Source organism: Rattus norvegicus, chromosome 9 (genome assembly GCF_021556685.1).
Source record: "Rattus norvegicus strain SHRSP/BbbUtx chromosome 9, alternate assembly SHRSP_T2T, whole genome shotgun sequence".
Taxonomy (NCBI): domain Eukaryota; kingdom Metazoa; phylum Chordata; class Mammalia; order Rodentia; family Muridae; genus Rattus; species Rattus norvegicus.
Window position 1 is genome coordinate 25,977,852 of NC_141542.1, and position 13,064 is coordinate 25,990,915.

At 46.4% G+C, this 13,064-nt stretch overlaps 1 protein-coding gene across 4 annotated transcripts in view; it reads left to right on the forward strand.

Moving 5' to 3' along the window:
• Positions 1-13,064, forward strand: part of Rftn1 (raftlin lipid raft linker 1) — a 196,641-nt gene that overhangs the window by 57,915 nt on the left and 125,662 nt on the right.

Genomic DNA, 13,064 nt, shown 5'->3' on the forward strand with positions numbered 1-13,064 from the left:
CACTTACTGACTGTATAGAGTTCTTGTACACTTACTGACTATATAGCATTCTTGTACACTTACTACTGTGTAGAGTTCTTGTACACTTACTGACTGTGCCCTGGCTTTAGTTTATGTCAAGAGCTGGCTGGGATTGTTGCCGTTTTCCTGTGGAGAGAAAGAAAACTGTGGGCTTCATGAGCAATATGATCTCTCTAACAATTACTAAAGCTCTCCTAGTGCCAACACAGCCATGGTCAATATAGAAATGAAAAGATCGCTGGGTTCTAATAAAACTTTATTTAAAAGCACGGCAGTGGGCCAGACTGGCTGCTCACTGTAGTTTTCCCACCCCTGATCTCAATGATCAGAGTGAAAACTACTCCTGCCTTGCTTTTCCTATAGGTTTAAAAGTGGAAATTAAATATTATAATGAAGGTGAACTAGTGACCTCACAAGCCATCCCAAGGGCTTCTGAGCTCAGCGTTGGCACAAGCTTGGCCTGGCCAGATCACTGATGTTCTGAGGAAAGAAACCCTGGAAAGCTGTCTTGGGTCTCACAAGAGTTCATTAGAGAAAGGATAAGAGGTAAAATTATACAAGACGGTACAGAAAGTGCCAGCGCATTAGAGCAGAGATTCGGTGTCTCAGGTAAAACCCTGAAATGCAGCCCGTTTATCAGGGACCTTGCTTGATAGGATAAGGACTTGAATTTGGGATCTTCCCAGGAGGTAGGCAGGGAGTGGCTGTAGGGTGGTGACCACACCAGAAAGCTCAAAGTTCCAGAGAGACAAAGAGTCCTAGCTGTAGGTGTACCAGGAGCCTGTCTTGAAACAGGACCCAGTGGGCCTAGGTAACCAGTCCTTCCCCCAGCCACAACTCCACTTGCCTGGAAGAAAGGGAGGAAAAGCCATTTCTTGAAGTCAACATCAGAAATCTCTCTAGCTACACACACACACACACACACACACACACACACACACACACACTCAAATATTCAATCAGAAATTACTAGATGTGTCATTGGGTCCTGCTACAGTAAAAGAAAAAATATAAACAGACTTATAGGTGATCCAGCTAGAAAGAATCAATTTAGCAAAAAAAAAAAAAAGGGGGGGGGGAATCTAAAAATAGCTATGATTAAGATTATATTTAAGAATAAAATGTAGAAGAAGAGAACACAGATACAAACATGAGGAATTTCAAAAGGGAATTCAAATGAGAGAAAGAACCTGACATTAAGAGTTTCATAGGTGGAGGGAGGGCAGGGAGAAGGGTTGATGGAGACCTGACCTTCTGGGGGTGGAGGAGAAAGCACACAGAGAAGATCATAAGGGACAGATGGACCCAGTCAGTCCTCTAATTTACACCTTACTGGGTTATCAGAAGAGAGGAAGGGACTTAGAGTGGAATTTGAAGAGATAATGGCTTAAGAATTTCCCAAAACTTACAAAAGCATTAACCCACAGACCAAGAAGTTGTGCAAGCTACGAAGTACAGAGAAAAACCACCAAGTGCTGGGTAGTTGGTGTTATTTGAGAACAGATGGACTCCTGTTGCTATTGGCCAAGAGCCATTTCAGGATGAGCCTCTAGCCTCAGGCTCCCAGGACTGTCTGCCACGAACTTTCTCTGATCCCCAGTCAGCTCCTTGTCACTTCTGTGTCTGCCTCTTGAGTTTTTCAAGTTCAAGTTGGTATTACCATTTCCAGATTCCTTCCCTTTGACAGAGTGCTTGCCTGGCATATCTGGGGTCCTGGGTTCAATTCCCACCACTGCCTAAACCGATAGAACATGACCATAATACGGTAGTTGGGGGACGGTGTAGAGGCCAAAAATTGGTGTCCAAGGTCTTCCGTTATTTTTCTTTACTCTGTCTTTTTGGGACAGCATCCCTCAGTGAATCTGGAGCTAGCCCAGTTTGGCAAAGCTATCTGGCCAGTGCGCTCTGGGCATCTGCCTGACTTTGTCTCCCTGGTGTTGGGATCACACCAAGTGCTTACTTTACCCACTCTTTCAGTGTGCGTGCTGGGGGCTTAAAACCCAGGTCTGAATGCTTCTGTGGCTATGCTAGGCACTTTGCTTAGGACTTACCTCCCTCGTCTCTGTAGACATGGCTTCTGCTGACGAGCCCTTGGTCAGTACATGCCAGCTTGTAAATGCCATGGGCTTAGGGGTTTTTGTTAGAAACAATTTCTTTAAAAGCTCCCAACTTTAAGCCTGGGTTATTAAGAGTCTGATACTTCTCACTCGTCTAGGCAGTGGAGAGGACTTGCTTACACTGCTTATCGAGGAGACTGATGTGGTCCTGCTGTTGCCCATCTTGATTTGCTGAGGATAGAAGTGTGGTAGAAGGAAAAATTGCAGCTGGACATGTAGGCCGGCTTCATCCTGACTGAAAGAGTTGAGGTAATTACTCAGATTGTTTGGATCCCGCCTGCCAGGTAATTGACATAAATGGGGTTATTAACTTGAAGTAGCTAGGTAATTTGGGCTGCCTCCCTTTGATAATGTAAACATGGCCGCATTGTATAATTGGCTGGAAGGGGTCTGCCTTCTCTCTTCAAGCCTCTCCTATGTCTGGGGCCTGGACACTGGGTGATATTATGACAGTATGATGGATTGTCACTCTGACTCTGGCTTCGGTTTTAGAGGGGGAGATACATATATGAGAACTTGTCCCTGTGCATACTTTTAATTCAAAGAACACAATGTTCCCTCCAGGGGGCTTGTCACCACAGTGCTGATGCCTGGGGGGCCATGGCCTCTCCCTTCTTGGGGACAAGCTGGCTTTGTTGTCTGGGATAGAGCAAGGGCCGGGGGAGTGGTGGGAAAGGCTTAGCAGCCAGCCTTATGTCTCAGATCCTCTGGAAACACCTGGCTCTGAAGTGCTCTTCATGGGTTTTAGACCTTAAAGTCTGACTTTCGGCTTAGAAAACGAGGCTCAGGAGACGCGTGCTCACATGTCTCTAACATCAGTTGTCTGTGTAATAGGCCTCTTCCATATTCCTCCCCTAGCCAAAAAAGGGGGGAAATTGAGGAGATAACTCAGGTTAAGAAAATACCTCTCCCAGCCCAGGCCCTGGCTCCAATAGAGAGCTTTGGCTGAGGACTGTGGGAGAGACCTTTGACGACGTTATTTATCCGATTTCTTCGTTCTCCACTTTCCAAGCTTGTCCAGATGTGGTTCAGAGAGGATGAAGTATGCTCAGATAAAACCAGGCTTGGGAGACTCAGATGGCCCATGGACTTCCATTGTCCTTAGTTCTTTTTCCAGCTTCTGGGTTTACTTATAAACCTCATGGTGCCTCAGGGGAAGGAAGGAACAAGGGAAAGAGGGACTTGTTCTTAAAAAGAAAGCCAAGTTCAATTGATAGAGACCCTCCCACTGGCAGCTCCTTCTGCCAGCCCCAAGAAGTGTACAAACACCAGAATAACACTGTAAATAAAAGCTTCCTGAAAAAGAGAGCAGACAGTGTGGCCATTTTACAGGCCTGAATTATCCACAGAATTAACACCTTTCATTGTATTTTGTTCTGTCTAAATGATCTGACCTTACATCATGTTTCCAGTTCACTTGGGGCCCACTTGAAAACTTACCAGAATCCAGAACAAAACATGTCTCCACAAAATGTGGAACTAAGTCAGTCATTTGGGAAATTGATGTTCTCAAAAGCCTCTTGACTTGGAGAGGGATGAATGAGCCAGTCAGTGTACTTGTGCATGCGTGTGCGAGTGCACACGCGCATGTGTGTGCATGCAACACACACACATAAATGTGTTTTTAAAGAAAGGACTCTTCCTTGTGTAAGGGTTACGATGTTGGAAATACTTTCTGTCTATAACTTAACCTTTTCTGGTTTTCTTAAGGTTAATTTCATTGAGAAAACCTAGGCGTTCTGGTGTGTGACTCTAAAGAACGTTATGAAACCAAGGGTTGTGCTTTCAAAACATCTTTCTGATTATTATGCTGCTAATCTGCTGGGAAAACAGTCAAGACTCATTTTATTATGTGTTCAGAACAGCTATGGCCCAAGGGACTCTTGGGAGGGGACTGGAGTTTATAAAAAGTATTTGGGTTTTGAGAATTCTTTTTGGCCTTTAGTTCCTGTGGGTCCGAGATCACAGTTTCTGGAATTTGACATCTAAATTAGAGGCCGTTGCTATGATGTGCACATAGAGCATACTCATTGAAATGCTTGTCATTGTGGTTGAAGGGGCCATTTATGATTTACAGAGACGGGAGCTCAATGAAGAACCCATGGGGAGAATGCCAAAGGAGGCAGAGCAAAGGGGGCTTCTCTTGTGGGAACCGAAATCAGTGGAAGGGAGAAGAAAACTTGGCTTTGCCATTAGGGGAAATATTTCTCTCCGACAACAAATACATTACTTCCCACCACTCCCCGCCCCCATTTCCAACTGCTAGAGCCCATGGATGGGACATCGCTGCCTGCGGCCCCAAGATACCAAGTGTACCTCAGCTTTAAGTGCCCCTGTGACTCTTGGCTAATTACCTAATTGCCTTCTCTGGTTTGCGTGTTTGTTTGTTTGTTTGTTTTGTTTTTCATCCAACAGCATGGTATTAGCCTAGCACATAGTAGGTGCTCAATAAATGTTTTTTCTGTGTTGTGAAGCTATACCAAGCTATCAGAGGTGAGGTGGTTTGTAAAGAGCCAGGGATTCATTTCTGGTTCTGGTTCTGGAACCTGGACCAGTCCAAGAACAAAAATATAAGACTGTGTGTTGGATGGTGGTCTGGTCTGTGTCTCCATGATGGTGTCTAGTTGCTCTATCTCCCTGGGGAAGGAATGCTGCACCCTCAGTGGACAACTGACAGAAGGGTAAACAGAGGCACTGTACATCTTCTTCAAGCCCCTTTCGTAATGGCATTAACTCACTCGTGAAGGCTGAGCCCTCATGACCTAATCACCTCTGTAAAGATTTGTCCTCCCAACACTGTTACGTGTACGGTTGCGTTTCCAGCCTGTGGATTTGGAGGCCCACGCTTAGACTGTGGCTGTGCTTATTGATTTAAGTCTCCATGGCAGCAGGTATTTTTTCTGAGTAAGAATTATTTGGGGGGCATTTGGTTTCAGACCCCAGGACAAGGGACTGAGGTGCATATCTTACATACCTAAGTAGACCTGGCCTCCAGGTTCTCCCAGCACCCCTCAGTCCCAATCTGACATACCTTACCCCAATCATGAACTTTTAGGCCCAAGTGGGGGCAGGGAGGGGGAGACTGGACTTCTCTTCCCCAAGAGGCTCTTCCCTATATAATCCAGACATTTTGGTCTCCCAGATCTCTCCTTCCCTTTCTTTCCTTCTCCGTTAGTGAACAGGCTTTCTCTTTCTCCTCCCCTCTACTCTCTCTTCCTTCCCATTGCAGCTTCTCTGTCCTTCTTCTCTGGGGCCAGATGAGCAGCTTTCCAATAAACCTGGCCTGAATTGGCCCATTCGACCAGTAATTTATCAGTGGGCTCACTGCATCGGTCACTCTTCTTGTGGCTGAGTTAGAGCACTTGACAGAAGCAGCTTAAGGAAAGGGGATTCATGTGGCTCAGTTTGAGGGTCTGATCCATGAAGGCAGGGTCTGTCAGTGTGAGTCTGTCAGCAGCAGGGAATCCATAGCCCGAGAGGTGGAGGCTGACAGTCTGCCTTCTTGTTTTTTTTCTTTTTCTTTTTCTTTCTTTCTTTTTTTTTTCCGGAGCTGGGGACCGAATGCCTTCTTGTTTGATTCAGCCTGGGGCCAGCCCGTGGGATGATGCTGCCCACATTTAGGGTGCATTTTCCATTTTCAGGAAACCCAGAAATGCTTTTATAGATACACCCATATGTCTGTTTCCATGGTGGTCAAAACCCCCGTCAGGTTGACAGTGAGATTTACCATCGCACTTACCCCACGCTGTTGTGAGATTGACTGGAGTCTGGTTGTCTTCAGATGGTGTTCACCATGTTCAGTAAGGACTGAACTGAAGCTAACGTTCCATTATAGCTGCAAGTTATTGATCGGTCAACAGGGTAGGGGATAGACGATTGTATGAGCTGAGTTTGCTGAGTGTCAACATGGCATCCTGCTTTGTGTAGGGACAGTCTTCGATGTCTGCACACAGGGCAAGGTCACCTGACAGCACAGTTCTCAGAATGTGTGTTTGCCATTAAACTAAGTATGACTGTTCAGATTGGCTGACAGCGACTGGGGAAATGGCTCTGTGGATAAAACGTTTGCTTCGCAAGTGTGCAGGCTGCAGTTCAGATCTCTAAAACCCACGTGAGGGTTGGCAAGGTTCAGAGACCAGCCATGTTGTCCCGCCACACAGGAAACAGAGGCAGGGCATCTCTGGGGCAAGCTGGCTGGCTAGAACAGCTGAATCGGTGAGCTCTGGGTTCGGCAAGAGACCCTGCTTCAGCAAATAAAGTGGAGAACTATGAGGAAAGACATCTGATCGCCCCACACATGTGAAGGTGTGGACAGGTGTGCATGTATGCACACATGTGAACACATGGGCAGGCATTCATTCACCCATGAAAAATTAAGGTTATCAAACTATAGACGTGATTTTCTGAGTACAACAATAGTGACTATTCTGAAATCTGGACCTAAAACTGTTGAAACATCGTAGCACACTGCGAATTTTTTGTGATAATAATTGCCCTTTTCTGGGGACTCAGCTTGTCCTAGACATCTATTCTCCAGGCTTAGAAAGGGGCTGTCAGATAAGTATTGTTATTTTTTTCTGGTGAAGGATGACAGATGAGGCAACCTCCCCAAAGCCAGTGTGTGTGAGATCATCCAGGGCTTGAACCTGGAAAGCCTAAAACCAGGGACTGTACTCGGAGCCACTAAGCTAAGCTGCATCTTGGAGGGGGCCTGCAACCCCCGTGGAAGAGAACTCATCTGCCCAGACCATCCTGTCCTCAGTGGGCACTTGCTGAGGCCGTAAAGCAAGTGGAGGGAGCTGTGGAAGGTTGGAGCCAGTTTTCCTGGCAAGGTTTACATACACTTGTTAAAGCTGTTACAGCGCTGGCATCTGCCATTATCAACAAGTAATGCCCGTGGGATTCTTTTAGACCCATGTATTCCTATGTTATGTGTGTTAGTACTTGTCTACATGTCTGCATGTGTACCGCACATGTGCCTGGTCCCCATGAAGGCCAAAAGAGGGTGTTGGATCCCATGGAACTGGATTCATGGTTGTAGGCCACCAGATGATGTTAGGAATTGGAAACTCAGATCCATTGCAGGAGCAGCGTCAAGTGCTCTTAACCACTGATCTTCCTCTCTCCAGCTCCTACACAGTGGTTTCTAATAACAGAAATGGTTCTGGGAGCCAGGAATAGTGGCTCATGCCTATGCCAGCATTATGGAAGCTGATACAAGATTGTAGGTTTGAGGACACCCTGAGCTACAAAACAAAACACCTTACAAGAACCAGACCAACCAACTAATAACAACAACAACACATACACACACAGACACATGCACACAGAAACACAGAGAGACACACAGATACACACTCATAGACATACACATAGACACACAGATACACAGACATACTCAAGCACACAAACACACACACACACACACAAACACAGAGAGACACAGATATACACTCGTAGACACACACACAGACACACAGATACAAACACACTCAGGCACAGAAACACACATACACATGCACACACACACACACAGACACACATACACATATGCACACACACATAGACACATAGACACACTCGCACTCCCACATGCCGAGTACATACATTCGTAGGTGCACACGCATGTGCATATACACACTGCCGACTCACTTCTGTGACCACCAGTCATATCTTTAGACCTGAGGTTGGGTTCTCCCTGTGGTTTAGGGACAGCCAAAAGCACCCAAGATCCAAGTCATTTTCAAAATAATCCTGAAATATCTGTTTCCTCTTTCATTCCCACTCAGGACTTCTCCAGATGATTTGTGACATATGACTGCTTTACCACTGACTAACCACTGCTCGAGTATTCTTGTTGGAAAAAGTTTAAAACTTTCTCAAATACATACCAAAAGTTCTGGCCCAGACACACGAACTCTTCCGGAACTGCCACCCCACCCCCTTAATTTAAGATAAGGTCTTCTATGTTACAGGCTCTTCTCCAATTCTGATCCTCCTGCCTCTACCCCCTGTGCTGGGATTACTGGTGTGCAGCATCCTCCATTGCTCTCCCCTCTTCCCCACCGTGAAGGACTGGACCCCTGAACTGTGTGGGAACGAAGCCGCCCTCTCTGAAGTTGCTCAGCTCACATGTTTTGTCACAAAGACAAGGAACTAATGCAGAAGACAGGCATCCTCTTCTGTGGCATCTTTTAGGGTGGTTCCCAAGACCCCGAGGTCATGGGCCCTAACTGTGGAGACTCCTTTGAGTATCCATAGAGCATCCATTTGAACACAGCAGCCTCGTCCCTGTGATTAAGAAGGGATCCATCTTTCTGTGTGATTAGAACTGAGCCCTCCACTTTTTGGCATCACACCCACTCTACTTCTCAGTCTTAAGAATTAGTTGTGTGAAGATTAAGTGTCCTTAATCAGACTATCTTGAATTACAATGTGAGGTTTCTGCCACGTTCCACAGAGGACTTTGATTTTCCATTTCCTGTCTGCGATCACAGAATAGTAAGTGGCTTCCCAGGAACTTCTGTGAAGAGGGCAGATAAGGGGGTGCAGGGACTGGGGGATGCTGGGCTAATTGATTAGAATCTTATCATTTCCATGAGGGTTGGAGAGCCCAATCTGTATCACTCCCCCTTGGCATCATAGTCTCTCAAATTGTTTTTTATCATCCTGACAGAACGGCTAATATCTAATAGTATTGAATGCCATGCTGTGGGCACTCATTACTCCATGATGAGATTATTTTGACTCTCGGTTGATTATTTGAGAGCTGTTAGGATGAGAAGAGTCCTCTGGGAGTTTTGAATTTTAGTGCCAGTGTCCTTTGCACTGGACCCCTCCCCAGTGCTAACTCTCCTGGGCTTTGAGGACCGCAAATGATGGAGTTCGTGTTCTCTGCTATAAAGTGTGTCACAGAGTGTGTGCCCGTGTTCACAAGGTTCCTAACCTCCACATGTGGCCCCTTTCACTGTTTCCTGTCTGTTGATATTCCTTCCTTTCCTGCCTCCAGGGTTAATTTGTACACTTGTGATCAGTGGTCTTTCTTTTCCTGTCCCCAGTATGTTTGTGGAGTCTCTTCCCAGTGGGTTCGAGGACTCTGAGTGCCTAAGGTGAAGATTTTCACACACTTCTGCAAAGTGGAAGGGAGTAGATTGACTTCACTTGCTATGGAAGTTCTTGCTACCTGACTCCTCCTAACACCATTTCTCCAAGTAAGAGCTAAAGAGAAACACCACAGAGCGAGGTATTCAGACAGACAGACACCTCTGAATGAACTAGGAGGGTCTTAGGCAGCCGTCCTGCTTGGCTGTCCCATGATGCCAATATATAACCTTGGCTGCGAGGGAGGCCCCAGGCTTTCATCCTTGAAAAAAATCACTTATGTATTAGTGTGCACGCACGTGTGTGTGTGTGTGTGGGGGCAGACAGACACAGAGAGAGGGAGACACAGACAGACAGACAGACAGACAGACAGATTCCACCTTATTTAAGACAAGATCACTTGTTCACTGCCAGGCTAGCTGGCCTGGTAGCCCCTAGGGATTCTCCTGTATCTGCCTCCCATCTCGACATAGAAATGTTAGACTAAATGCCCACTGTGTCTCTTTTACATAGGTTCTGGGGATTCAAACTCAGATCCTCACACTCGGCGTAACCGTAATGCCCACTGAGCCGTCTCCCCAGCACTCACTTCCTGATTTTCTTCTTGCCCCCTGTTGGTTTCCTTGCTTAGCCCATCTCTGCTCAGCAGCAAACACCAAGGGTATCTCCAAGCTCGTGCGTGGCTTCCAAGCTTGTCTTTCCGTGGAGATGGTTCTTGGGCTCTTCTCTCCAGCCAGAGCTCCCACTGTAACACAGCATCATCTCTACCGTGCCGCAAGTGGTGCTTGGAGCAGTAGGTGTGACCAGAATCACAGAGCCACCGCCACCGTACAGTTCGGTGCAGGCCAGGATCTCAGAGCTGACGTGCTGTGTCTCCTTCACGAAAGGACTTGAAGATAGAAAGGCAGTGCAAAGCAGGCTGGGATGGCTTCCTAGCATTTGCTAAGCACTGCGTTGTAATTCTGGGGTATGAGGCTTGTCCCGTCCCGGGAGCAGCTTGACACAAGGTAATTCCTCCCTGGGATTTTTTCTTGTTTAATGAAATTGGTCAGGTGGAAGATGTCAGGCTGCATTGTGGTGCGGTGGATGAACTCTGAGAGGGGCGGCATCCTGTGTGCTGCTGTGGGAATGGAGGCTGAGGTCCCCAGATCCCTTTCTGGTGCTGTCTCCACTTTATGCTGTGTGTGGCCAGACTTTTTTGGGTAAACTTCCCCCTTCTCTGCCATAGCTAAAGACCGGCTTGTTCTTTCACTTAAAATGTTTGCATAAGAGCTCCAAGGAGGTGCTGTTTCTGATAGGCTTACAGTGGGAAAACTCTAAAGGTGGGTCCTCCTCTCTAGTGCTCAGTAGAGGAAGGAATTCCTGGGTGAGGGGGGAAACAGGGCAGCTTGAATTCTGGCTTCTCCATGCAGACATTTCCTCTTTGTGTGTTTACATTTACAAATTTGGAATGAGTCTGAGGTAGACATGGGGTGTGGTCAGCCACCTGATGGGTCTGCCATTCCTCCTTGCCCCACCCCATCTTTCCCCTTTGTTCCTGTCTGTGGGATCCAAGTGTATTTTATCATGCTTCTGCCTCTTTACTTACTGGCCTCTGGCCTCTGGATATTGGTTCCTCTTAGAGGACAGTGCCGTTTTTTGGATCCAGCTCACTCTCCTGCATTCTACTTATCACCCTCCTCCTCACTACCCTGTTGTAAAGTATTGCAGAAGCCATCAGCCGAGTCTGGAACCTGTCGAAGAAGCCACCACGGCCCTCACCATGCCTTTTCAGAGGTTGTTGTTTGGTCCTGAACATCTAAAGCCATTTTTGGCTAGTTTAGAACCCAATTTTAATTATAGTATCTGCCTGCTTGCCCGCCCGCCCGCCCGCCCGTCCGTCCGTCCGTCCGTCCGTCCATCCATCCATCCATCCATCCATCATTTATCAATATTTATATCTTCATCTGTCTATCATCTATATGTCTGTCTCTCTGCTTGTATGTGTTGTGTATCTATCCATCCATCCATCTGTCTCTATCTATCTATCTATCTATCTATCTATCTATCTATCTATCTATCTATGTGTATATTTATGTCATGGTACATGTGTGGACAACTTGCAGGAGTATCCTCCTTTATACCGTGTGGGATCAAACTCAGGTGGTCAGTCTTGGCAGAAAGCTTCTTGACCTGCTGTGCCATATTGTTGGTCCTACTCCAGCATTTTAAAAAGGGTTCCAGAACAGATGGCTCATGGCTGACTGAGGAATGAAAGACCTGTGCATGAACTGAAGATGTTGATTAGTTCTGGACTGAAATTAGACAGAAGGAACAGCAGCTGGACGTAGGACTCCGTCTGGCCAGGAGGAATTTGAGAGGCAACTAGAACTATTAATAGCACTGACAGGGGTGACTTTGGTGGCTTCCATGCGGAGCAGCCCGGGGATACAGGCCCAGTTCCTGTGCTGCCAGGACCTCCTTAGACTCCCCTAACACCTAACGGGATAGAAGCTGTGTTCATCTGTGTAGACGAGACTAAGGCAGCTCTAGGTTTCCCTTCCTCCTGTCATCAGATCTTTGTCAGTGATGATTTCACTTGCTCACTAAAAGAATGGAAGCATTGCTCATGCAAAACAACAAATGGGGGCCTTAATGGGTAGCCAACTATTTTTTTCTGTTTGTGTTATTGGATATTTTATGTATTTACATTTCAAATGTTATCCCCTCTCTCCCTTCCCCCTTCTCCCATTCTCCCTCCCCCTTCCCCCTTCTTCTGTGAGGATGCTCCCACTCCCACACGCCCACTCCAACCTCAATGCCCTGGTGTAGCCCTATTATATTGGAGAAACGAGCCTTCACAGGACCAAGGGCTTTTCTTCCTATTGATGTCTGACCAGGCCCATCCTCTGCTACTTATGTGACTGGAGTCGAGGGTCCCTCCATGTGTATTCTTTGGTTGGTGGTTTAGTCCCTGGGAGCTCTGGGGAGGGGGAGTCTACTTGGTTGATATTGTTGTTCTTCCTATTTCTGATTTACTGTTCTGGGATTATTTCTTCCTGGGTGTATTTAACCTTATCTCCTGCCTGAGGGTTTCCTTCTGGTAGCTTCTGTAGAGCTGGATCGGTGAACACAGATGACTTAACTTTGTTTTTTAATCATGAATGTTTTTCTCTCTCCTTTGCTTTTCTGATGGTTACTTTTGCTGACTGTGGTTGTCTGGGCTGAGACCTTGCAGATCGTCTGCCTAGGACCTTCCGGCTTTCAGTCCCTATCGAGAAGTCAGGCGTTGGTCTAGGGCCTGCCTTTATATGGGTCTTGATCTCTTTCCCTTGCAGTCAATGTCCTTTCCTTGTTCTTTGCATTTAGTGTTTTAATTATTACATATTTTGGGGACCACTTAGGCATCTTAGGTATCTCTCTTTCTTTAGAAGGGGGAAGTTTTCCTCTGAGGTTTGAGTTAAAATATTTTCTGTGACCTTGACCTAGGTCTCTTCCTCCTCTCTAGCTGTTGTTCATAGGTGTGGTCTTTAGAAAGTGTCCCGGATTTCCAGGATGTTTTGTACCAGGATTTTATTATATTTAACTTTTTTTTTTTGACTGAGCTATTTCCACTACCTTGTCTTCAAAACTTGAAATTCTCTCTTCCACTTCCTTCTGCTGGTGAGGCTCTCTTCTGAGCTTTACCTCTGACCTCCCCAGATTATTTCCAGTCGTATTTCAGCCTGGCTTTTCTACTTCTTTGTTAACTTCTATTTTCCTGTCTGGAAATGTTGGCATCATTTCACTGAACTGTTTGTGTTTTCAAGGACTCGATCAAGACATTTATTCATGTCCTCCTTGAGG